Source organism: Anguilla rostrata, chromosome 7, assembly GCF_018555375.3.
Source record: "Anguilla rostrata isolate EN2019 chromosome 7, ASM1855537v3, whole genome shotgun sequence".
Taxonomy (NCBI): domain Eukaryota; kingdom Metazoa; phylum Chordata; class Actinopteri; order Anguilliformes; family Anguillidae; genus Anguilla; species Anguilla rostrata.
The window spans coordinates 1,770,873-1,798,084 of record NC_057939.1 but is presented as its reverse complement, the minus strand read 5'-3'; the positions used below and the strand labels follow the sequence as shown (position 1 = coordinate 1,798,084).

Genomic DNA, 27,212 nt, shown 5'->3' with positions numbered 1-27,212 from the left:
ATGGCACCAGTTTCTTCTGAAGAGATTTGTGCTATTTACAAGAATCCAGATGCAATGACCTCAAACACAGAACCACCCAGCACGTTTAATATGCAGTATTCCAACAGAGAATGCAGTAAATCTACCACCCAGCACATTTAATATGCACTATTACAACAGAGAATGCAGTAAATCTACCACCCAGCACATTTAATATGCACTGGGTGGCTGAATATGGGTTGGGGGAGGCTGGGGGAGATACTGGGCTTGGGGGAGGCACTGGTTGGGGGAGACTGGGTTGGGGCACTGGGCTGGGAGGCACTGGGTTGGGGAGTCACTGGGCTGGGGGAGGCTGGGGAGGTCACTGGGCTGGGGGAGGCACTGGGCTGGGAGAGGCACTGGGCTGGGGTGTCAGTGTGAGTGCTATGAATAACCAGGACCGAAAGAGAAGTGAAAGCCAATGACACTGACACGAGGACAAGTACAGTCTCTGTTGAAACAGCCCTCAGTTTCGCTGAGCTTATTGAACAGTACTGCAAAACAGTTTCACCTGAACAGTGAAGAACGACTCTGGGATGCTGGCCTTATAGGCAAAGTGTCAAGAAAACACTTCTTTAACAGGCAAACAAGAAGAGGTTTGCCACGCCGGTGGGACCCCCGGAAGGGGGGGAGGGAGGAGGGAGCGAGAGAGAGAGAGAGAGAGAGAGGCAGGGAGGGAGGGAGAGAGAGAGAGAGAGTGAGGGAGAGAGAGAGAGAGAGAGGGAGAGGGAGAGAGAGAGAGAGAGAGAGAGAGAAATAATGCATGCAGGGCAGAATTAGGCCATTATCCATTAATGATTCACATCCAAAAAAGAGCACTAAAATTCTGGATGCACCTCAATTCAAGTCCTCAAGACACATTGCAATGTAAGGCAATGAAAGCCCAAGAGCTCAGTCATGAAAAGAGTCCCCTCAGTCAGCTGGTAATGAACCCAACTAACACAAATCACAGACCAGCTTCATACCAGCACTGTTTACCAACAAATCAAAGTAAACCAAGTAATGAAACAGACCAAAATCTCTTATCTGGAATATTGGAATAATGTAACCAAAACACAAAACAAAATAGATTGCTATCGGACCCTAAAAAGAGACTACAAATTGGCTGAGTATCTCTTCTCTGTCAGAGATACAAAGCAGAGGCAGATCCTGACCAAGTACAGGCTCAGTGACCACACACTTGCAATTGAAAAAGGCAGACACCGGAATACATGGTTACCAAAAGAGCAATGTATATGTGGACACTGTAAGACAGGAGAGGTGGAAACAGAGATGCACGTTCTCATACATTGTGGAAAATATTCAGAAATTAGGACACATTACTTCAACAAATTTTCTCTAATTATAAAGGACTTCCTTTCCCAAATAAAGGAAAAATGCTAATCTTGCTAGGAGAAAGGCCAACAGCTCCACTAGCAGCAAAGTACATCTCGGCCTGCCATAATCTGAGGGACACTGGTTGACCACCACAAATATATTTATTTTAATTATTAATTAATTTCTATCTTTTTTTTCTACATTATTATTACTATTATAATTTTTTACATTAAAAAAAAAAATTGTTATTGTTATTGTTGTTGTATAGCCAACTCGCTGTGGCCATTGCCACACTGTTGATTGCATTGTTGTCGTTACCACAATGTTGTTTGTATATCGTTGAGAGAGAGAGAGACAGAGAGAGAGAGAGAGAGCACTCACACAAATACGAAATCAAATAAATGAACACCTTCACCTTTCCCCCTCACAGGTTCTGGGCAAAAACAATAAACTAAAACAATAAATGAAAATAACAAAGACAAAAAAAGTAAATAAATAAATAAATAAATACAAAGAATTGAGGAAACGTTAGGTAGCATTGCTGTGAAATACAGCTTGTTTAATTTGTGTGAGATAGGTTAGCCAGTATCGTTTAATGAAACTTGGCACAATTTTGATATCAATACTTTTAATGGCAGACCTAAATCTGAAGTCATGACTTATAAACAGTGCTTTGTATGTGTGAGTAACTCAGCATTTTTGTACGTTGAAAATGTGTTTTTCATCAGATTTTAATTACAACCTTAAATGCAACTTCGCGAACTATACAAATAATTTTCATTGTTGTAATTACACACTTTTGATGTCTAAAGAGGTATGAATTTCTCTCAGAGTCAAATTATGCCAGAAACGGACTTTCATGTTACATAAAATGAATATGCCGTATTTAAGGACTTTTCTATCAGTAAGAACAGTTTGCAGTAATACGTTCCATAACGCTATACGGGAAATTATTGTTATTCAAATTTTTGGTTGCGGTATTGACCCACAGTTGATATCAGTAAAGTTACATATGGTGAACTATTGAACAAATCCTCAGCTAAAGTGTCATAATGTAATTGTAATAACAACAGAATATCAATATAATATTGAGGTAAATGGAAAGATATTTAGAGCCAGTGTTTTATCGTGTGTAGAGGGATCTGCCTACATTGTGATGGCAACCGTTCTGTTTGCACTTTTGTCCCACTGTATTAGACTCTGACCAACAAGAAAGGCCTCAGCACCCAGTCAGTGAGAGCCAAGCCCACTATAATGACCACACCCACTCCAAGAGCCAAAGCCACACCCACTATAATGACCACACCCACTCTTATGACCACACCCACTCCCAGAGCCTTGGCCACCCTGACACTGGGTCTCCTGCAGATGAGGTACATCCTGGCTGGTCAATCAGTCTTTATTTATGTACAGTATTATTCGCTCCATTTGAACATGGCTTTGAATTATTCAAGGTCATTTATTCATGGCATTCATAGCAATCCTATAGCTGAATCTCAAGGACATGAACGTTTTCATTTGTATTCATTCGGGGACAGATGCAGCTAGTTTTCTGAACTGCATTCATTTTCAACCATTTGATTAGTTTATGCATGCAGTCATTTCCCTATTGCTTATTTCAGATGAAATGATTAGCTAGCAGAGCTGCTCAATCTGCTGACAAGATTTCTGTGTGCATTTTCAGTGTATCGTGTGATTAAATTTGTTAAAACAATATCAGCATGTAATCTCACTTCTCAGTGAAATGAGATTTCCCAAATTGTGGGTAAAAGGGGGGTAAATGACAGTCTGATTTGCAGGAAACTTTGAAAGATAAGAAGGAATCACAGACAAGTCTGTTGGAGTCTGAAAACCAGCAGAGACACACAACAGCTCCTGAGCACAGCACACCTGGCACACCTGCTCCAGGTACAAAGGAACTGGTTTTAAAATCATATAATCTCAGTTTTGATCAAATTTGGACTTTTGGTGGATATTAAGGGTTGAGGACCCTTCTTTGAACCTCTTATAGCAGGAAGTGTGACTGTGGTCTGTCTCTGAACAACATCTCTGGTGCAGATCCTGGGTATGAGGAGGAGACCGCAGACAACACATCCAGTCTGGGCCCAGAACCAGCACCACAGAACCCGTCCTCATGCCCTGCCCAGTCCCAGCCCTCCTCTGCAGACCCAGATAAGTCAGACGCAGAGAGTGGTTTAGCAGATACTGACAGAAAAGACCCCAAAGACACTGTGTGTAGTGCACAGGACGAGGAGGCGGAGAAGGAGAAGGGGAAGGATGAGCAGGAGAAGAAGGTAAGAGTTCATACACAAACCCCAGAGCAGGGTCCAAACTCCAGTCCTGGAGGGCCGCAGTGTGATCTTTTCAATGTTCGTTGTGTGTATTTTTCAGTGTTTCATGTACTTAAAACATTTTTTAAAATATTAGTATGTAATCTCACTTCTCAATGAAATGAGATTTCCCAAATTGTGGGTAAAAAGGGGGACGAAAAGGGGGGTAAATCAAGGTCTGATTTACAGGAAACTTTTAAAAAGCAGAAAGTAAAGGAAGAATCACAGACAAGTCTGTTGGAGTCTGAGAACCACCAGAGTGACACAAGACCTGCTGAGAACATCACACCTGGCACACCTGCCCCAGGTACAGAGAAACAGGTTTTCAAACCATATGCAAGTCATTTCAGTTTTTGAAATTTAGTTCTGAAATGAATAGAGTATATTTTCTGTTACCCATTATTAAACGCAGCCTGACATGATAAAATATGGAATGTTTTAAAAATGTTTTTAGTGTGTAAAACAAAACTGGTAAAGCATGTTTCTACTGTATTGGCCTGGGAGCAAATCCTGACCATGCCTGTGCTATCGGAGGCCGGTAGCCCTACAGGTGCATTAATGGCCATAGTGTCACTCAGAGTTAGGGAAGATGCAGTCTGCACTACCACAGCTGTCCTTTCTGATCTGATACCTGGGCTGAAATATACTTTCAACCTCACTGCAGTCCTTCCGAATGGCATCTGCAGCAAGACCAGCTCAACACGCGTGCACACAAGTGAGTGACTGAAACGTGCACATTTGGGAATGCGTATTTAGTATTTTGACTTGTGATTTAAAATCTCTTAAATACGGGGCTATGCGTTTACCCTTTCATTATTATGAATACCAATCATGTATGGTTTTAGTGGATTAAGAATTTAAATAGATTATTTGTCTCTGTACATTCATGTACTAATGCAGCTTCCATCACAATGACAGGAACCAATCTGGATGTGCTGTTGAGTGACTTGGGACTGGAACACCACCTGAACAACAAGCTGACTCTGAGCAAGGTGCTAGAGATTGATGGAGAGACTTTAACTGATGAAAGCATCCAGTCTCTGAAATCTCTGCCGTGGTGTTTCCTGAGGAGGTTAATGATGGTGAATGTGACTGCTAGGAGTGTGAGGTGCGCCTCAAAACAGGACATGACTTCCCAAAACCTGGGCAGCTTAATGGACACCCTGTGCAATCCACAGGGCCACAGTAACAGAGTCAACCCTCTGGACCTCATAACTGCTGTGTTTCTCTGCTCGGATGGCTTTCTCCAGCAGGAGATGGTTTTGAAAATGTCCATGTGCCAGTTCTCTGTGCCTCTGCTGCTTCCTAAATGTGACACACAGCAGTACACTTTAATGCTCTGGACCATGAGGGATGTTGTGAAAAAGTACAAGCCGCACTCTTTGGAGGACCAAAGAGGGTTTGTGGAGGAGAGCATTGTTCTCTCTGAGCTCCCCCTGGTCTCTTTTGTGAGGCTGGGAAACAGCAGCTTGTCCAAGTCTCACATTCTGAACCAGCTTCTCAGTAGCCCTCAGGAGCACCACGAAACCTTTGTTCACAGAAACATGGAGTGCGGTAACACCCCAAGGAGGATTTCCAACGGGCTGGTGGAGATCAGCTGGTATCTGCCCAGTGGGAAGAGAAACATTGACATCTTCTCTGAGCCACTGGCTATAGCTAACCTCCGTGGGGACCTCAGGGACTTTGAAACTCAATACGATTTCCTCTGCCAAACCTCTGCTGCCATATTTGTGTTTTGTGATGATTTTGGGTTTGATTACAAAATTTTGGACTCCAAGCAACTTCAGGCTCATTTGTACTGGATCATCAATTCACAGAGCAAGAGCTTCAATACAGATGACTTCAGGAAATGTGTTCATGAGTTACAGATAAAACCCAGTAACATCATTATAAAGAGTTCGCAGATGAACGATGCAGAATTTGTGAGTTACTTGCGTTCAGCTATGGCTGACATTTTAAAGGGAAACATGGTCAAAATGAGTGTTGAAGGGATGTCTGCTGTTGCCCATGACGTTGGGATCCAGGTTGATGAAGATTATATCGACTGTCAGAGTGGCAAGCAGAATGCTCATGAAATCACAGAAAGGATATCTGATATACCAAGCTTCAAGGGGAAAGAGCTGCCCTTGCAAGGATCTGCATGGAAACAGCTGGCCAAACTGGAGAGGGAAGAGTGCAGGATGAAAAATGCTGGGAATAAAAACATAGAAGTTTACAGGAATGAGCTTGCAGAACAGAAGCAGAAGCTCAGAGCACAGCAGAGGGCTCACAAAATCTCAGAGTCTATGTCCTGTTTCATCTCTGCAATGTCTGGTTCCACAGAGGAGCGCAAGTATTTCCTCAAGTGGATGAGGATCGGCCTGGACAACCTGTCACGCAAACACCTTCCACGCCTTCGGGCGGAGTACAAGGAACAGTGTCAGAATTCTGAGGAAGACAAGGAGCGCATTGCACAGTTGGACAGGGAGATCTCCAGTTCTTCTCTGGGGACAGAGCACTTCCTGCGGGAAATGGGTCAGCTGTACGAGTCGGCCTGCTCACATCCCAAAGGCCCCACCCCTCAGATTCAGCGCCTGCCACGTCTGGCTGCCGAGCTGCTGCAGGAAGGCTTTCCTCTGGAGCTGGTGGATGGAGATGCATCCAACATTCCTCTGCAGTGGGTGACTCAGGTTCTGAAGGAACTCCATCAACTAACACAGCATAAAAGTAAGATCCGGGTGGTGACTGTACTGGGGGTGCAGAGCACTGGGAAGTCCACCCTCCTGAACACCATGTTTGGGGTCCAGTTTGCCGTCAGTAGTGGCAGGTGCACGAGAGGGGCCTTCATGCTCCTCATCAGAGTGAAAGAGGACTTTAAAAGGCAGCTTGGATGTGATTACATCATGGTTATTGACACTGAAGGTCTGAAGTCACCAGGGCTGGCCCAGCTGGATGACAGTTACGAGCATGATAATGAACTGGCCACTCTGGTGGTGGGGCTGAGTGACATCACAGTCATCAACATCGCCATGGAGAACTGCACAGAGATGAAGGACATCCTGCAGATTGTGGTGCACGCCTTCCTGCGCATGAAAGAAGTTGGGAGAAAACCCTGCTGTCAGTTTGTGCACCAGAATGTCCCAGATGTCTCTGCCCATGAAAATAACCTGAGGGAAAGGAAGCTTCTGCTGGAGCAGCTGAATGAGATAACTCAAGCAGCAGCTAAGATGGAGAAGAGGGGAAACAACTACAGATTTCCTGATGTCATGGAGTATGATCCAGAGAGAAACACCTGGTACATCCCTGGGCTCTGGCATGGCATCCCTCCCATGGCACCGGTGAATGCTGGCTACAGTGAGTCTGTAAATCTGTTCAAGAGGAGTGTGATTGAGCATTTTAAGGAACACAAATCTGGAAAGAACTCACCACACACATTCAATGAGTTCCTTGAATGGACCAAGAGTTTGTGGAGCGCAGTGAAGTATGAGAACTTCATCTTCAGTTTCCGCAACAGCCTGGTGGCCGATGCTTATACTCAGCTTTGCACTGAGTTCAATAAATTGGAATGGGAGTTCAGGAAGAACATGTACTCTTGGTTAAGCCAATCTGAGACAAAGGTGTCAAACTTTGGCACAATAGCAGCACAGATTCAGCCATCCTCCAATGTGGATAACTTGAAGCGCAGCCTGAAAAATGAGGCCTCTGTAGAACTGGACAAAGGGGAAAAGCTCCTTTTGGACAAACTCACTGAATTCTATGATAGACCACAGGGACACGTTCACTTGGTAGAGAAGTACAAGCAGGAATTCATCAACACAGCCAAAACCATCCGGATGGAGACAGAGAACTCTGTTAAAAACAGACTAGATGCCACAGTGGAGATTAGAAAGGGTATGTTCAGGTTAGAGAAAATCAAGAAAAATCATACAGCTGTAATGGAGCAGAAGGTGCTGGACCTGATTAAGAAATGCAGGAAAAGTAAAGATTTGTCAGATCAAGAGCTGGAGACTGAATTTGAGAAGATGTGGAATGAAACTGTGGCCGACTTGCAGTTCCCTGGCCTGAAAAACCGAGACATTGTCCAAGATATCCAACACCAGCTGTGGGTTAACTTAGAGAAAAAAGGCAGCTCAGTACGTGAAGTTCTGTCTGAGGTGGGTGACTTGTCTGAATGTGGAATGGAGCCATTCAAAGTGAAGAGTAAAGGAATGCTTAAAAAGATATGGAACAAATCTTTTGACAAGGAGCAGATGATAAAGACACAAAAGATGGCTGATCACATCATTGAGTGCAGCAGGCAGTTTGTGGAACAGAAAATGAGAACAAGGTCTGATTACCATAACACATGCATGATCGACTTGTTTTGCATGGTAGATGAACACCTGGACAGGCACAGGGATCTGGAAACAAGTGCTGAGTTTCAGGCCAAGTTGAAGATCCACATCTGTAAACATGCAGCACGGGAGTTTGAAAAAATGCATTTGGATTTTATCCGTGCAAATGATCCACGTCGCTGTCTGGAGCAGTTCAAGGAACAGTACTACGCTGACTTTAAGAACCTGTTCAATGAAAGAGACCAGTGTCAGAAGAAAGCAGAGGAGTTCACCTACAACTGTCTTGCACCCGCGGTTAAGGAATACATCACCCAATCTCTGGGCCCTGACCTTGTGGATGAAGTGCTGACAGGGCAAAATGGCAATAATTTCAGCACTCGATCCTTCTTCCAGTTCTCAATTCTCAAGCAGCTGCTTTCAGAACATGACTTTGAGAACTTTGTGAATTACATAAGTAATTATGAAGCCTTTGTGCACGACTGGATATCCAAGCAGGTGGTACAGCAGTTCTCAGAGGGAGATGGTCTCAGGAACATTGAGATTAAGTGCCTGAAGGGGATGGTAAAAAGATTAAAGGAAGCCATTAAGAATGCAGAGACGAAGGCCAATGAAGGAACGTCAGAAATGGATGAAGAGGACCAGGACATTAAGCAGTTCATTCAGGATATCTGTAGTGACCTACAGGAGCTCATCATCCCCAAAGACCCCCTTGAAGTGGTCCGGGCCTTAAACACTGCCAAGCCAGAAGACTTTTCCCAGTGTCTGAAGGTGCTTGTGGATGAAATGGAGCAGTCCATTGCTGCAGAGTTTCAGGGGGGTGGGGATGTGAGGGCCAGGCTGACCTCACTGGCCTTACAGCCACAGAAGGAGCTGTTTAACATGGTGATTGGCTGTGGGAGGCAGTGTCCCTTCTGCGAGACCCCATGTGAAGCAGGCGGCAAGAATCACACAGAGCACTTTGCTTCCATTCACCGTCCTCAGGGGATCGGGGGTTACAGATATGAGGAATCCTCTGAATTACTGATTAATACCTGCTCCTCCAGTGTTGCCAGTGAGAGAAAATTCAGGTCAAGTGAAACAGAGGGGAAATGGCATCCATACAAGGACTATCAGAGCATTTACCCTGACTGGCGCATCCAGCCTGACACCAGCATCCAGTCCTCAGACTACTGGAAGTACGTCTTCAACAGGTTTAACAAGCAGTTTGCCAAGGAATATGACGCTAAGCCTGCAGACATTCCCCACTTTTGGAGAGATATAACCCAAGACCAAGCCATGGAAAGCCTGGAGGAATCCTTCCAGATGCAAACAGAAGGAGATTAAATTGAATGGATTATATGGCCCCTGTGTCAGTCAGGTTGAAAATTTATTTTCTGAGTGGCATTAATTAATAGTCTACTCACTCATATCATGGCTAATCACAAAAAGTGCCCCAACCAAGTTGAATCCTATGAAAGAAAGGGCCATAGGTTAAAAATAAAAATACAATAAAAATAAAACACATTTCAAAAAGGGAGCATTAAATTAAATCATCACTGATGTTAAGAAAGAGAGATAATCACTGATGCATACATAACTGCATTTATACATATAAAACCACATACATGCTAACATAGGATGTTACTTCTGTCATAACCTGTGCAGCTTTTATCTATACACACTGTCTGAGTTAGCATGGCTGAGCTTTGTTCATTATTCCATTGTTTAGATGCATAATCAGGGATGGTAACTAGGCTGAGATATTTCAAGTTTGTTTAATTTTGTGACCTTCTCTATATCAAAAAGAATACTTTTAACGAAAATACAAATTACATTTTATGTTTTATTCTATGCTTCCTATAATTCATATTTTCTATTAATAAAGCACATAACCTTTATGTATTATTGATAATATTATCAGCTCTTCATCACTGCTAGCTTGGCTGTTTGAAGTCGTACATTAAGTGCCTTGATAATCTGTTTACACAATAGCATAGCTTTCATTCATTCATATTCTTCAAATAGTTGCAACACATGATTTCTTGTTACGATGTTAAAAGGATTGTTGTTATCACTTTATAAGCCTTTGTTATCACTTTATAAGCCTTAATATAGAAATTCATTGTTCCTGAAAAAAAGAAAATTGACCTTTGAGGCCCAAAGATGCCATCCATCAACCCATTATCTATACCTGCTTATCCTGGTCAGGGACGCGGGGCTGCTGGCGCCTATCCCAGCATGCATTGGGAGAGAGGCAGGAATACACCCTGGACAGATCGCCATACACACCATCCACTCATCCCTATGGGCAATTTAGAGTCTCCAGTTAGCCTGCCGACATGTCTTTGGACTGTGGGAGGACATGCAAACTCCACACAGAAAGGCCCAGGGATTCAAACCTAGGCCTGCACCACTGTGCCACCCTTATAGCTTTCATGATGACTGTTTATTTTTCTTTTTTAGAAAGCTGGATTCAAAATTTGTTTTGCTTCTTTGCACTTAGTAAAATTGATGTATTTCACCACATGTTTGAGCACTTATTACTTGCACAAATGGCATAATCAAAATAAATGTTTAATTTCATCTGAACTTGATGAACAGTCCCTTATTTTCTTCACTGCCTGAACAACTGAGCTGCCTGAAGACTATGGCAGTATCTCCATTCTACCACTGGATGGCTAGACTAGATGTAAATCCATTTAACATCAAATCATTGCTGCTGGCTTCACCTTCTGTCTCAGGTAGCTGAAAATACACAATTCACACTTGTGCCCAATGTAATTACCTGCACTGGGGAAAAAACCCATTCCATGTTTATCAATGAAAGGGGCATAAAGATGAAAGCTTGAACCTTCTAGTCTTACAATCAACCAGGATTTACATCAGGACTCAGTCACTGGAGTCTGTACACTTTGAGTCAGAGGCAGTGTGCTAGACCAGGACTCAACACATTATGGGGCAGGAGTTAGTTGAGTCAGCCATTTTAAAAGTGACAAAAAATTAGATCAAAGCAGAAATTTACTCAGGATGCACCACACTGTTCCTCCAACAAACTGAGGGGGAACCAAATACTGCTCCAAGTTATTCAGCAGATTCCACTGTCTTCACACATTTCAGAACTACAAAGCAAATGCATAATCACTCATACTTGTATATCCAGCAGCCTCTTCACAAAGTGGAGGAAAGTGTTTCCAATCAAACCCAGAGATACTGAGGGGAGCAGGGAAAATCAGTCTGTCCCTTGGGGAATAAATCATTCAATCAGGGGACAGGAAAAGGGTGATGAAGCACACAGAAGCTAAAGAGGTGACTCCTGTCCAGGTGGGCACGAAGCAAAAGGCAGATGAGCTCAGGCTAACCTGCAGCAGACCATCACAGGCCCACCCATCCAGTTTAAACACACATTTTATAAAAACAGAAAGACAACCAAACAAAGGGAACATCATCTCCTCTCAATGGCTCCAGTTTATTCTGAAGAGATCAGCACTATTTACAAGAAACCAGAGCCAATGAACTCAAACAGAGAATGCAGTAAATCTACCACCCAGCACATTTAATATGCACCATTGCAACAGAGAATTCAGTAAATCTACCACGCGCCAACCAACAGCTTACCGCTGTGCCAACCACAGCATTCTAAAACACATGACTGTGATGTCACTTCCTCACACATCACATGCCTGATGCTCCTAACAATGGGAAAGTCAATGTGATGACGAACATCAGCACTGTGAAGGGTAAAACGAGCCCATGCCCGGAGCTGTGTCCAGATCAATAAGTGTGAAGCACTCAGCTCCTGAAACATTATGTAATGAATTAAATAGTGTAATTCTTTGAAGCAAAACTTGATAATTAATTGCAAAAAGTTTCCACAAAGTGCGGGAGCCATGTTGATTCATAAATGCAGACAAAGCTTTTTCAAGTAATAAATCATGCAACTGTAGGTGTCAAGTACTATGTGTGGAAAGTGTTTAATTAATGATCAGTGTTAACTGCCTCTTTAAAAAAAATAATTTCAAACTATACACAAAAAAAACACACAATTTGTTTTTATTTATCTTAGTTATTGGTTAGACAGGCATAAATCTGATGTATACACCGTGGTGTTGAGCGGTATACCTGCGCCTCGTAGCTTTGGTTTAGCTATCCTCCCTCAGGCTTTGTTTTCCTTGCGAGGGATTTTATTTTTATGTTTCTATGTCTGGCTTAGTACTCAGAGGTCCCTTTGAGACTTGAAATCCGTTATTAGAAGCTCATATCCTGAATCCTTACCTACTTGGTAGGTTCCTTTTAAGACTAGGAATCTCAGAAACTCAATCTCGAGACTTGTTATCTTACTCAGCATTTAGGGCTTCCTTGAAATCTGGAATCTATCGAACCGCATTACCACAATTATTCTTATACATGTACCTAATCACTGCCTCTTTCACATTCAGTTCCACCTGGTAGGCCTATGGCCTGGTCTTCCAGTTGCTGTTTGCAAATTATAACTTGTGGCATTTGTGGCTTCACCAGTCTTCAGCAGTGGGAGGAACACTCAAAATTGTACCTTACAGATGTAAAGCCTTCCCTGGAGAAAAGAGCACAACTCCCTTTCATACAGTAAAGTGAACAAATGGTATCACACAGACGGGAGGGCAGGCAGGGATGTCTCAGGGTCACAGCATAATGTAATGGTAAACTAGTTATTAATCAACATTACCTCTGATTATTTCAGATAGATTTAATTAATCTATAATTTTGCACTTCATCACTTCCACATAGGGTTCACTGTGTCTGAAGACTTACAAAGAAAAAGCACACGCATCTATATTACAGATCAGCACTGGTGAGCACTGTTCATTATCAAAGGCTAAGGATAAAGAAACACGTCTTCAGTCAAAGGAGACATGGTCAAGTCTCACCCTGATTGGCAGCTGAAGCTGTTAATGTGTCGCTACGCTCTGGAATGTTAGTCGTCCGGTTAGTCGGCTAGTGAGTTTATCAACTATTATGGTAACATGCTAGCGAACGATGCTAACATGCAAATTGTGTGGTATTTTAGAAATCACAATGTGCTCTTGCAGATTGTGACTCAGGCTTGTACATCATGTCTGTTATGCTGCGGCTCGCAAATTGTGTCCTTAAAACCAGTGTTGGCGGTGGTAGCCCATTAAATACAACTTAAAGCATGTAGCCTTCGTTTTGGGACATCTGGTACCACGGGTAAAGGACTGGCCATGAATTAACACAGCGTTGAACACATTTTAACATAAAGATTTTAAGTTAAATATACAAATGAAAGAAGTGCGTCCAACCTCTGAGGACAAAAGACATTAAGTGCCTGATTTACTAAAACCTTTACCGCGTGCAAAACCATTTAGCGCACGCAAAGCTAATAGCACGACCATGATAGGTGCAAAACAAATACCATGTCCAGTCATTGGTTGTGTTACTGGTTTTGCGTGTGCTAAAACGCTTAGCACGTTTTATAGTCTTGCAGTGTTTTATGAGATTAGTGAACATACTGGGGGGTCCTTTGACCATTCCTTTGCACAGAATCTTTGAACATCCTTTTAGAAAAATATATCCGCTACAGCCCTGAATCACATTCAAAGCATTAAACACGTATTAATCTAAATAATAAACCAAATAATCTAGAATGCAGACTGAAGACCGACCTCCTAAAATGGCATTATTACCCCCTTCCATCCCCAACCCATAACATTTTGAGTATCTTCTTGGGTAGTGCCAGGCCTGGACTGCAGCCATCTTCATCTCCTGCTTGTTTCAGGGACTAGTTGCTTTAAGTTTCCTCTTCAGCATATGAAACTCATGTTCAATTCGATTCAGATTGAGTGAATTACTCGGCCAATCAAGAATTTTCCAGTTTTTGGCTTTGAAAAACTCCCTTGTTGCTTTAGCAGTATTTTTGGGAGCATTGTTTTGCTGTGGGATAAAGCACCATCCAGTAAGTTACTTACGCAACTTTTCCCATAGCATTTATATTGCAACCATTTATACAGCTGGATATATACTGAAGCAATGCAGGTTAAGCACCTTACTCAAGGGTACAACGGCAGGTTCCTACCCAGGAATGGAACCTGTCATCTTTAGGTTACAAGGCCAGTTCCTTACCCATTATACAACACTGCCGCCCACATGCCTTCACACCCTCCATTTAAAACCCTGTTTAAATCAGTTCATTCAGGCTCAACAGACCCCTGGCGGTTTTGTTAAAAGAAAACATCTGATATAATTTACTGGCATCTGGTTGTACTGATTAACAAAAAAATTTTTTTTACTTAATTCAACTCTTAATAACTTAAAAATAATTTTTTTAAATTACATTGAACACTGTAAATCTCTGTCCTCCTCCTTCTGAAGAATGTTCACCGTAGCTCAATGAAACCCGATGTGGGACCACTTAACACCAACCCCGGGGTTAAATGTAACATCTCACTCTCCATACTTTCAGTCAGATTGCTAATGAATCGTATGTCCCAGAGATTTCATTGAGGTGTGTAATCATAGCCAAGGGGTGTAGGTTGTTTGTAGTAACAAAAAATTATTAATATAAGAATTGAGTCAAATACAAAAACTGTTAGTCCCCACCCTCCCCTACTTCACTTTTAGCCCTTGTGTCTTTGATTGAGCACTTTGGTTCAGTAAGAAGCACATGGACATTATCTCATTAGAGGGTTTAGCTTGTGCCATGGGCAAGAAAACCATCCTGCTTAACTGCTCTTTGTAGAGAGACGATCGCTGCAGCATGAAACTTGCACACATCCTGCTCTTTGCACAGATAAAGGTGAAGCACTGGTGCCTCCCACAGCCACTGAAACTAGCAACGAGACTTTCTGAGAAATCACGTGATCTATTTGAAGCCCAACCTCCCCCCCCCCACTTCTGCCTCCACCCTGGTTGTGTCCCCTCCCTTTAGCTACTCCCACAAGTACAGACCTCAGCATATGTAACGGAAAATTTGTGCCAGAGACCAAAAAAACTAAACCGATTACGCCAAACTGTCAGAGAAATTTTGTTTTTATTTATTTTAGTTATCGGTAAGACAGGCATAAATCTGGTGTATACACCGTGGTGTTGAGCAGTATACCTGCGCCTCGTAGCTTTGGTTTAGCTTCTTTGGTTTAGCTTTTAGTTTCGCTTTTAGTTTCTCTCTTAGTTTCGCAGCTAACACAAAACCACGCCCACCCTACCACATACCTCCACTGCCCGACTTAGGCCGGGGAACCATCCGGCCGATGATCGACCCCCCCCCCCCCCACCCCCTTCGGGGCGAGAGAGGAAGTCCGCCAACACCATCTGCGCCCCCGGCCTATGAACCACCTTAAAATGAAAGGGCTGCAGAGCCAGATACCAACGGGTGATTCGCGGGTTGGTATCCTTCATGCGGTGGAGCCATTGGAGGGGAGCGTGGTCCGAACAGAGAGTGAATGGGTGACCCAGCAGGTAGTAGCGCAGGGACCCGACCGCCCACCGGATGGCGAGGCACTCCTTTTCTACCGTGCTGTACCTCGCCTCCCGCTGGGATAGTTTGCGGCTAAGGTACAGCACCGGGCGGTCGACTCCCTCCACCTGCTGGGTCAAAACAGCCCCCAGCCCTCTGTCCGATGCATCGGTCTGCAGGATAAAAAGAAGAGAGAAATTAGGGGTGAACAAGAGCGGCTCCCCGCAGAGGGCTTCCTTTACCCTCTCAAACGCTCGCTGGCACGGCTCCGTCCACTGGACCGGATCTGAGGCACCTTTGCGAGTTAAATCAGTCAAGGGGCTGGTCAGCTGTGAAAACGCCGGAATAAACCGCCTATAGTAGCCGGCCAACCCCAAGAACCTCCTCACCTCTTTTTTCATCTTATGTCGTGGACAGGTCGCAATCGCCACGGTTTTATCCACCAGAGGTCGCACCTGTCCACTTCCCAAGTGGTACCCCAAATACCGTACCTCCGCTCGGCCAATCGCACACTTCTTTGGGTTAGCCGTGAGCCCCGCCTGCCTCAAGGACTCGAGCACCGCCCCCACATGCCGCATATGCTATGCCCAGCTGCTACTGTGGATGATAACGTCATCCAGATAGGCAGCCGCATCCGCAGCATGCAGACGCAGCAGCCGATCCATCAGGCGCTGGAAAGTGGCTGGGGCCCCGAACAACCCAAACGGAAGTGTTCGGAATTGGTACAAACCTTCCGGAGCGGAGAAAGCCGATTTCTCTTTGGACTTTGCAGACAAGGGAATCTGCCAATAGCCCTTAGTCAGATCCAGTGTCGAAAAAAAACTAGCCGTGCCCAGCCGATCCAGGAGTTCGTCGACCCTAGGCATAGGATAGGTATCAAAATGTGACACAGCATTCACTTTCCTATAGTCCACACAGAACCGAATAGAGCCATCCGGCTTACTTACCAGCACGATGGGGCTATTCCAGGCACTGTGGGACTCCTCTATTACACCCAACTCCAGCATGGCCTTTTTTTCTGCCTGCACCAATTTCTTTTTGTGCTCCGGCAGTCTATAGGGACGGGAACGTACCGTTACTCCTGGGGGGGTGTCGATATGGTGGTGTATGAGGTTCGTGCGTCCTGGTAGGGGAGAAAACACATCCGCAAACCGTTTTTGCAACAGGGCAAGGTCTGCTCTCTGACTTGGTTTAGCTATCCCCCCTCAGGCTTTGTTTTCCTTGCGAGGGATTTTATTTTTATATTTCTATGTCTGGCTTAGTACTCAGAGGTCCCTTTCAGACTTGAAATCCGTTATTAGAAGCTCATATCCTGAAACTTCTTATCTGGCTTGGTACTCAGAGGTTCCTTTTAAGACTAGGAACCTCAGAATCTCAATCTCGAGACTTGTTACCTTACTCAGCATTTAGGGCTTCCTTGAAATCTGAAATCTATCGAACCGCATTACCACATTTATTCTTATACATGTACTTAATCACTGCCTCTTTCACATTCAGTTCCACCTGATAGGCCTATGGCCTGGTCTTCCAGTTGCTGTTTGCAAGTTATAACGTGTGGCATTTGTGGCTTTACCAGTCTTCAGCAGTTGGAGGAACACTCAAAATTGTACCTTACAGATGTAAAGCCCTCCCTGGAGAAAAGAGCACAACTCCCTTTCATACAGTAAAGTGAACAAATGGTATCACACAGAGGGGAGGGCAGGTAGGGATGTCTCAGGGTCACAGCATAATGTAATGGTAAACTAGTTATTAATCAACATTACCTCTGATTAGTTCAGATAGATTTCTTCTATAATTTTGCACTTCATCACTTCCACATAGGGTTCACTGTGTCTGAAGACTTACAAAGCACACGCATCTATATTACAGATCAGCACTGGTGAGCACTGTTCATTATCAAAGGCTAAGGATAAAGAAACACGTCTTCAGTCAAAGGAGACATGGTCAAGTCTCACCCTGATTGACAGTTGAAGCCATTAATGTGTTGCTACGCTCTGGAATGTTAGTTGTCCGGTTAGTCAGCTAGTGAGTTTATCAACTATTATGGTAACATGCTAGCGAACGATGCTAATATGCAAATTGTGTGGTATTTTAGAAATCACAATGTGCTCTTGCAGATTGTGACTCAGGCTTGTACATCATGTCTGTTATGCTGCAGCTCGCAAATTGTGTCCTTAAAACCAGTGTTGGTGGTGGTAGCCCATTAAATACAACTTAAAGCATGTAGCCTTCGTTTTGGGACATCTGGTACCACGTGTAAAGGACTGGCCATGAATTAACACAGCGTTGAACACATTTTAACATAAAAATTTTAAGTTAAATATACAAATGAAAGAAGTGCGTCCAACCTCTGAGGACAAACGACATTAAGTGCCTGATTTACTAAAACCTTTACCGCGTGTAAAACCATTTAGCGCACGCAAAGCTAATAGCACGACCATGATAGGTGCAAAACAAATACCATGTCCAGTCATTGGTTGTGTTACTGGTTTTGTGTGTGCTAAAACGTTCAGCACGTTTTATAGTCTTACAGTGTTTTATGAGATTAGTGAACATACTGGGGGGTCCTTTGACCATTCCTTCACACAGAATCTTTGAACATCCTTTTAGAAAAATATATCCGCTACAGCCCTGAATCACATTCAAAGCATTAAACATGAATTAATCTAAATAATAAACCAAATAATCTAAAATGCAGACTGAAGACCCACCTCCTAAGATGGCATTATTACCCCCTTCCATCCCCAACCTATAACATTTTGAGTATCTTCTTGGGTAGTGCCAGGCCTGGACTGCAGCCATCTTCATCTCCTGCTTGTTTCAGGGACTACTTGCCTTAAGTTTCCTCTTCAGCATATGAAACTCATGTTCAATTCGATTCAGATTGAGTGAATTACTCGGCCAATCAAGAATTTTCCAGTTTTTGGCTTTGAAAAACTCCCTTGTTGCTTTAGCAGTATTTTTGGGAGCATTGTTTTGCTGTGGGATAAAGCACCATCCAGTAAGTTACTTACACAACTTTTCCCATAGCATTTATATTGCAACCATTTATACAGCTGGAAATATACTGCAATGCAGGTTAAGCACCTTACTCAAGGGTACAACGGCAGGTTCCTACCCAGGAATGGAACCTGTCATCTTTAGGTTACAAGGCCAGTTTCTTACCCATTATACAACACTGCCGCCCACATGCCTTCACACCCTCCATTTAAAACCCTGTTTAAATCAGTTCATTCAGGCTCAACAGACCCCTGGCGGTTTTGTTAAAAGAAAACATCTGATATAATTTACTGGCATCTGGTTGTACTGATTAAAATTTTTTTTTTTTTACTTAATTCAACTCTTAATAACTTAAAAATCATTTTTTAAATTACATTGAACACTGTAAATCTCAGTCCTTCTCCTTCTGAAGAATGTTCACCGTAGCTCAATGAAACCCGATGTGGGACCACTTAACACCAACCTCGGGGTTAAATGTAACATCTCACTCTCCGTACTTTCAGTCAGATTGCTAATGAATCGTATGTCCCAGAGATTTCATTGAGATGTGTAATCATAGCCAAGGGGTGTAGGTTGTTTGTAGTAAAAAAAAAAAAAAAACCCTTTTCCTATCACTTGTTACATGTTGCCCCTTCCCTGCACTTCTTGGTAAATTGTATTCGTCCTAATACTGTAGCTTATTCTTCTGCCTAGTTTGGCTTTGCAGATGTCAGACCAGGATAGTGTTCTTTGTTCTCGGCTAGAAATAGCTTTACAAAATAAGTAATTGTACCTTACTGAACCCGTGTTCAGCAGTTGTCTACGATCATGAAAATGCACTTTTTGTACGTCGCTTTGGATAAAAGCGTCTGCTAAATGAATGTAATGTAATGTAATGTAACAAAAAATTATTAATATACCTCCAGTAATATTTTAAGAATTGAGTCAAATACAAAAACTGTTAGTTCCCCACCCTCCTCTACTTCACTTTTAGCCCTTGTGTCTTTGATCGAGCACTTTGGTTCAGTAAGAACTGAAACTAGCAATGAGACTTTCTGAGAAATCACGTGATCTATTTGAAGCCCAACCTCCCCCCCCCCCCACTTCTGCCTCCCACAGCCACTGAAACTAGCACCAAGACTTTCTGAGAAATCACGTGATCTATTTGAAGCACCCCACCCTGGTTGTTCCCCCTCCCTTTAGCTACTCCCACAAGTACAGCATATGTAACAGAAAATTTGTGCCAGAGACCAAAAAAACTAAACCGACTACGCCAAAATGTCGGAGAAAATTTGTTTTTATTTATTTTAGTTATCGGTAAGACGGGCATAAATCACCGTGGTGTTGAGCAGTATACCTGCGCCTCGTAGCTTTGGTTTAGCTTCTTTGGTTTAGCTTTTAGTTTCGCTTTTAGTTTCTCTCTTAGTTTCGCAGCTAACACAAAACCACGCCCACCCTACCACATACCTCCACTGCCCGACTTAGGCCGGGGAGCCATCCGGCCGATGATCGACCCCCCCCCCCCCCCCCCTTCGGGGCGAGAGAGGAAGTCCGCCAACACCATCTGCGCCCCCGGCCTATGAACCACCTTAAAATGAAAGGGCTGCAGAGCCAGATACCAACGGGTGATTTGCGGGTTGGTATCCTTCATGCGGTGGAGCCATTGGAGGGGAGCGTGGTCCGAACAGAGAGTGAATGGGTGACCCAGCAGGTAGTAGCGCAGGGACCCGACCGCCCACCGGATGGCGAGGCACTCCTTTTCTACCGTGCTGTACCTCGCCTCCCGCTGGGATAGTTTGCGGCTAAGGTACAGCACCGGGCGGTCGACTCCCTCCACCTGCTGGGTCAAAACAGCCCCCAGCCCTCTGTCCGATGCATCGGTCTGCAGGATAAAAAGAAGAGAGAAATTAGGGGTGAACAAGAGCGGCTCCCCGCAGAGGGCTTCCTTTACCCTCTCAAACGCTCGCTGGCACGGCTCCGTCCACTGGACCGGATCTGAGGCACCTTTGCGAGTTAAATCAGTCAAGGGGCTGGTCAGCTGTGAAAACGCCGGAATAAACCGCCTATAGTAGCCGGCCAACCCCAAGAACCTCCTCACCTCTTTTTTCGTCTTGGGTCGTGGACAGGTCGCAATCGCCACGGTTTTATCCACCAGAGGTCGCACCTGTCCACTTCCCAAGTGGTACCCCAAATACCGTACCTCCGCTCGGCCAATCGCACACTTCTTTGGGTTAGCCGTGAGCCCCGCCTGCCTCAAGGACTCGAGCACCGCCCCTACATACCGCATATGCTGTGCCCAGCTGCTACTGTGGATGATAACGTCATCCAGATAGGCAGCCACATCCGCAGCATGCGGACGCAGCAGCCGATCCATCAGGCGCTGGAAGGTGGCTGGGGCCCCGAACAACCCAAACGGAAGTGTTCGGAATTGGTACAAACCGTCCGGAGCGGAGAAAGCCGATTTCTCTTTGGACTTTGCAGACAAGGGAATCTGCCAATAGCCCTTAGTCAGATCCAGTGTCGAAAAAAAACGAGCCGTGCCCAGCCGATCCAGGAGTTCGTCGACCCTAGGCATAGGATAGGCATCAAAATGTGACACAGCATTCACTTTCCTATAGTCCACACAGAACCGAATAGAGCCATCCGGCTTACTTACCAGCACGATGGGGCTATTCCAGGCACTGTGGGACTCCTCTATTACACCCAACTCCAGCATGGCCTTTTATTTCTGCCTGCACCAATTTCTTTTTGTGCTCCGGCAGTCTATAGGGACGGGAACGTACCGTTACTCCCGGGGGGGTGTCGATATGGTGGTGTATGAGGTTCGTGCGTCCTGGTAGGGGAGAAAACACATCCGCAAACCGTTTTTGCAACAGGGCAAGGTCTGCTCTCTGACTTGGTTTAGCTATCCCCCCTCAGGCTTTGTTTTCCTTGCGAGGGATTTTATTTTTATATTTCTATGTCTGGCTTAGTACTCAGAGGTCCCTTTCAGACTTGAAATCCGTTATTAGAAGCTCATATCCTGAAACTTCTTATCTGGCTTGGTACTCAGAGGTTCCTTTTAAGACTAGGAATCTCAGAAACTCAATCTCGAGACTTGTTACCTTACTCAGCATTTAGGGCTTCCTTGAAATCTGGAATCTATCGAACCACATTCCCACATTTATTCTTATACATGTACCTAATCACTGCCTCTTTCACATTCAGTTCCACCTGATAGGCCTATGGCCTGGTCTTCCAGTTGCTGTTTGCAAATTATAACTTGTGGCATTTGTGGCTTCACTAGTCTTCAGCAGTGGGAGGAACACTCAAAATTGTACCTTACAGATGTAAAGCCCTCCCTGGAGAAAAGAGCACAACTCCCTTTCATACAGTAAAGTGAACAAATGGTATCACACAGAGGGGAGGGCAGGCAGGGATGTCTCAGGGTCACAGCATAATGTAATGGTAAACTAGTTATTAATCAACATTACCTCTGATTATTTCAGATAGATTTCTTCTATAATTTTGCACTTCATCACTTCCACATAGGGTTCACTGTGTCTGAAGACTTACAAAGAAAAAGCACACGCATCTATATTACAGATCAGCACTAGTGAGCACTGTTCATTATCAAAGGCTAAAGATAAAGAAACACGTCTTCAGTCAAAGGAGACATGGTCAAGTCTCACCCTGATTGGCAGCTGAAGCTGTTAATGTGTCGCTACGCTCTGGAATGTTAGTTGTCCGGTTAGTCAGCTAGTGAGTTTATCAACTATTATGGTAACATGCTAGCGAACGATGCTAACATGCAAATTGTGTGGTATTTTAGAAATCACAATGTGCTCTTGCAGATTGTGACTCAGGCTTGTACATCATGTCTGTTATGCTGCGGCTCGCAAATTGTGTCCTTAAAACCAGTGTTGGCGGTGGTAGCCCATTAAATACAACTTAAAGCATGTAGCCTTCGTTTTGGGACATCTGGTACCACGTGTAAAGGACTGGCCATGAATTAACACAGCGCTGAACACATTAACAAAGATTTTCAGTTAAATATACAAATGAAAGAAGCGCGTCCAACCTCTGAGGACAAAAGACATTAAGTGCCTGATTTACTAAAACCTTTACCGCGTGCAAAACCTTTTAGCGCACGCAAAGCTAATAACACGACCATGATAGGTGCAAAACAAATACCATGTCCAGTCATTGGTTGTGTTACTGGTTTTGCGTGTGCTAAAACGCTTAGCACGTTTTATAGTCTTGCAGTGTTTTATGAGATTAGTGAACATACTGGGGGGTCCTTTGACCATTTCTTCTCACAGAATCTTTGAACATCCTTTTAGAAAAATATATCCGCTACAGCCCTGAATCACATTAAAAGCATTAAACACAAATTAATCTAAACAATAAATCAAATAATCTAGAATGCAGACTGAAGACCCACCTCCTAAGATGGCATTATTACCCCCTTCCATCCCCAACCTATAACATTTTGAGTATCTTCTTGGGTAGTGCCAGGCCTGGACTGCAGCCATCTTCATCTCCTGCTTGTTTCAGGGACTAGTTGCCTTAAGTTTCCTCTTCAGCATATGAAACTCATGTTCAATTCGATTCAGATTGAGTGAATTACTCGGCCAATCAAGAATTTTCCAGTTTTTGGCTTTGAAAAAAATATACTGAAGCAATGCAGGTTAAGCACCTTACTCAAGGGTACAACGGCAGGTTCCTACCCAGGAATGGAACCTGTCATCTTTAGGTTACAAGGCCAGTTCCTTACCCATTATACAACACTGCCGCCCTCATGCCTTCACACCCTTCATTTAAAACCCTGTTTAAATCAGTTCATTCAGGCTCAACAGACCCCTGGCGGTTTTGATAAAAGAAAACATCTGATATAATTTACTGGCATCTGGTTGTACTGGAAAAAAAAAAAAAAACATTTTTTTGTTTACTCAATTCAACTCTTAATAACTTAAAAATCATTTTTAAAATTACATTGAACACTGTAAATCTCTGTCCTCCTCCTTATGAAGAATGTTCACCGTAGCTCAATGAAACCCGATGTGGGACCACTTTACACTTTACTTTACTAAACCGACTACGCCAAACTGTCAGAGGAAATTTGTTTTTAGTTATTTTAATTATTGGGTTATTGGTTAGACAGGCGTAAATTTGGTGTACACACCGTGGTGTTGAGCGGTATACCTGCGCCTCGTAGCTTTGGTTTAGCTATCCCCCCTCAGGCTTTGTTTCCTGTACCGTGAAATGAGCGACCGTGAGCGACAGTAAAACGGCAGATTCTTCGGAAATCGTTCAAAATAAAAGTCTGCCTGCTCGAAAGCGAGAAACGCGTATCTCAAAGTTCATTTTCTAAACTAGCGACATTTTGACATGTAAAAATACTCCTTCGTTATAATTATAATGCCAATTAAAAAGGCAGTGTATTTTTATAAAGCTTTTTTTTATATTTCTGCCATGTTGATTCTTGGAAGTGCAGTAAGTCTAAATATGAAATACCATGATCTTGCTTTTTTTAGGAGAATGTAACACTGATTCCAGCATATTTGTCATAATTAATAAGTCATGTTACCACTGAGGTGTTATAACAACTCTAGATGATAGTTTATCCTATAACAATTAGTCAGTAAGCTACGTGGCATGGGTTTGTTAGTACACAATAAAATGTCCAGTGCTAATTCAACTCTAAATAGATAACATTTGGACACACATTCCAGAGTCAGATCAAAAGTTATCTGTCAAGACTTGAATTAACAATGCACATTTACTGCATACAGCCCTTCACTAAATTGATATGATGACAAAGATATCAAATAAACATGATAGAAAATTTGTGTATGTGTGTTAAACAGTGTATTCTTCTCTACTGCTAGTATAGGTCAATGTACATCAGGCTCTGCTACCTCCCCTGGACATGTTGTCTCAATGATATGGGGATGTTTTGAATACCTTGGACCCTCCACTCTTCAGATATGGTGCCACTTATATCAAATAAGCATCGTAGAAGATGTTGCTGGGGTTTAAACATGAAATTTCTCTGCAAATAGTGTATTCCTATCCTCTGCTAGTACTGTTGAATGCATACAGTTTTTAACAAGTGCACATACAAGTCGAACAGTCTTGAATGAATTAAAATCTCTTTAAGAACTCAGAATATGACACACATAGTCATTAGTGATGATACATTTCATAGCAGGAAACAGCCAGTATTGGACACCTGGGCTTGTAACAGGATGTGAAGTACAACTGGCCTTCACATTAAGCAGTAACTATAAACAGTGAACAGAATTTTTGTGGTGACATTTTTTGTGTGACTTACAAAAGCAAAACTTGTTGACAACATGTCCAGGGGAGCAGCGCATTATATATGTTATGCTATCAGAAAGCAATTGGGATTTAATTGAATTAAATTCGCCTATGTACTGCATGTTCAAACCCCAGCCACATTTTCTATGACGCTTATTTGATATAAGTGACACCATATCTGAAGAGTGGAGGGTCCAAGGTTTTCAAAACACCCCCATATCATTGAGACAACATGTCCAGGGGAGGCAGCAGTGCACAGTTGATGTTACAAGGTAGCACAGAATGTTGAAATAATTTATTTTAAATTACTCTAATTCTTCCCTTACCCTTCAGTTAAACTCATGTACTGATGTAATGTTGTATTGGATATTGCAATAATAATTCAAAGTAATGTGTGTATTTTATCTATAATTCTTCATTTAAATTTTTTGCATTGTCATTGTTAAAAATGTAGGGGAAAAAATAGAAAAAAATAAGACAGATTTGTTTGTAATTAATATTTGTGTTGTGAATAGTTTTACAATGTCTGTGTGTAAAATCGAAGTTGTTTTAATATTGTACAAATAGAAAACGAATAGTTCATATTTTAGGACAACTGCAGTCCGATTTTTCTTTAATTAATTTCATTTTGCTGAACGTAACAGTGGTTTTAGCGTCGAACTTTTATTTTGAAATTTTCAGACACGCGCGAAAGTCCTTACTGTCGCTAGCTTCACACTGCTTTGTTTTCTTTGCGAGGGATTTCATTTTTATAGTTCCTTTATAGTTTTCTGTAGTTCTGTTTGTGATATTTTCTGTGGACAGAAGTCACTGACACATCCATGCCAGCCTCTTGAAGGAGCATCAATCTGGTAAAAAAAAGATTACGATTTCAAGTTCACGCTTTGCTTTCTTCTTTTACGCAAAAACGTTGTTGGATTATAGTACGGATTTTTCCCTTTAAGAAGTTAAAAACAAAATATCGGAGCATTGGTTAATATCGAGAAAGGTCAGACTAATACCAGGCTTATAGCACAGGACCGTGCAGAAATAGGGCTTTCTACGTATAAAATCTGTATGTAAGAATTGCCAGTCAGTTTCTTCTTGCTCAGCGTAGTTCATTTGCATTAGGGGTTTAGTGATGTCACATATATTCTCCTTTCTCTTGAAATGTTGTCAGGTCTGTATAGTTTCTTACATTGTAAGTCATTCTGGATCAGAGAATCTGCTAAATACATGTACTGTAATGTAACGGAATTTAATCCTTTTTGATTTTTTCAAATACAGATTTTTATTTATTTTTAATAAGAATGCTTTGCCTCGTGTAGCAAAGGTCAGGATGACAATGAGAAGTATAATTGATCTAACAAAGTTACTTGAGTGAACACATCTGACTAAAATGTCCATCATTTATTCACAAAAATACAAGATTGTTAAACTGAGCTGACAAGTAGACGATTGGAGTCCCCTGAGATTCATCTGTAAACTCTATTGGTTTATATTTTAAAAAGAATGCTTAATGCTTAGAAATTTGGTATATGGTGCCTTGGTTCTTCTTGCTGTAATTGTGTGATGTTTGTCCAGAGGGAGGAGGATGGATTGCCCCCAGTGCTGCAGGGAATCTGGGCAGAATGACAAGTTCTGCAGTGAATGCGGCTACAGACTGTGCTCTGCAAGGACACCTGTCACAGGTAAGCCCAACGAGCTAGTTAGCAACCAGGTCCCCTAGCTTCATTTCCAGGTCATCACTTAGCTAGCTTGATTTAGCCCAGCTTGCTAAATTAGTCAAAGCAGTGCAAGATGATTTCAGTTTTTTTTGGGCGTGAGAGGTTGGACCATTATCAACAACAAATGTTACAGCACCACGAAAAGTATTTGACCATTCCAGATTTCCTCTTTTATTACATATTTGTCACTCAAAATAGCTTCCGATCTTTAGACCAAATGTAATATTAGACAAAGGGAACCTGAGTAAAACAGGTTGATTCAACAGGGCTGCAATCAAGCCTGGCTGTGTTCAATCAGCTGAAGCTAATATAAAGTAAATTTGGTTAATTGGTTTATTGAGTAACTAAGAGGGAAATGACTTTTTCACGTGGATGTTTGATAACTATTTTCATTAAATAAATGAAAAAATCATTTAAAAATGTCTTTTGCATTTACTCCGATTTTATTTAATATTACATTTTGTCAAAAGATCTTAAACCATTCAATGTGACAAATATGAAATAGTAGAGGAAATCAGGAAGGGGGAAAAAACTTTTTCACAGCTCTGTATGCTGTGAAAAAGAGCTGTTAGCTTTTTGACCATGGTGGTTGCCCACAGTTAGGGGTGTGCTGTTTTGTTGTGACTGTTTTTTGTTTTCTAAGGCTGGCCACTGGGACTGCAGTATATATGGCTGCAGGAATCCCTGCAATACTCTCTATCAGCCTTGATTGAAATATTACTGTCAAATGTTTACTGCCACAACCGTGCAGATATTTGGAAATATATTTCCAGCCAGTGTTTTATCTTGTGTGGAGGAATCCTGTATTCTGTAAGAAAAT

General features: G+C 42.7%; 1 protein-coding gene across 1 annotated transcript in view; it reads left to right on the top strand.

The window, feature by feature from the left end:
* Positions 1–27,212, top strand: part of LOC135258439 (interferon-induced very large GTPase 1-like) — a 465,270-nt gene that overhangs the window by 278,574 nt on the left and 159,484 nt on the right. The window lies entirely within an intron of this gene.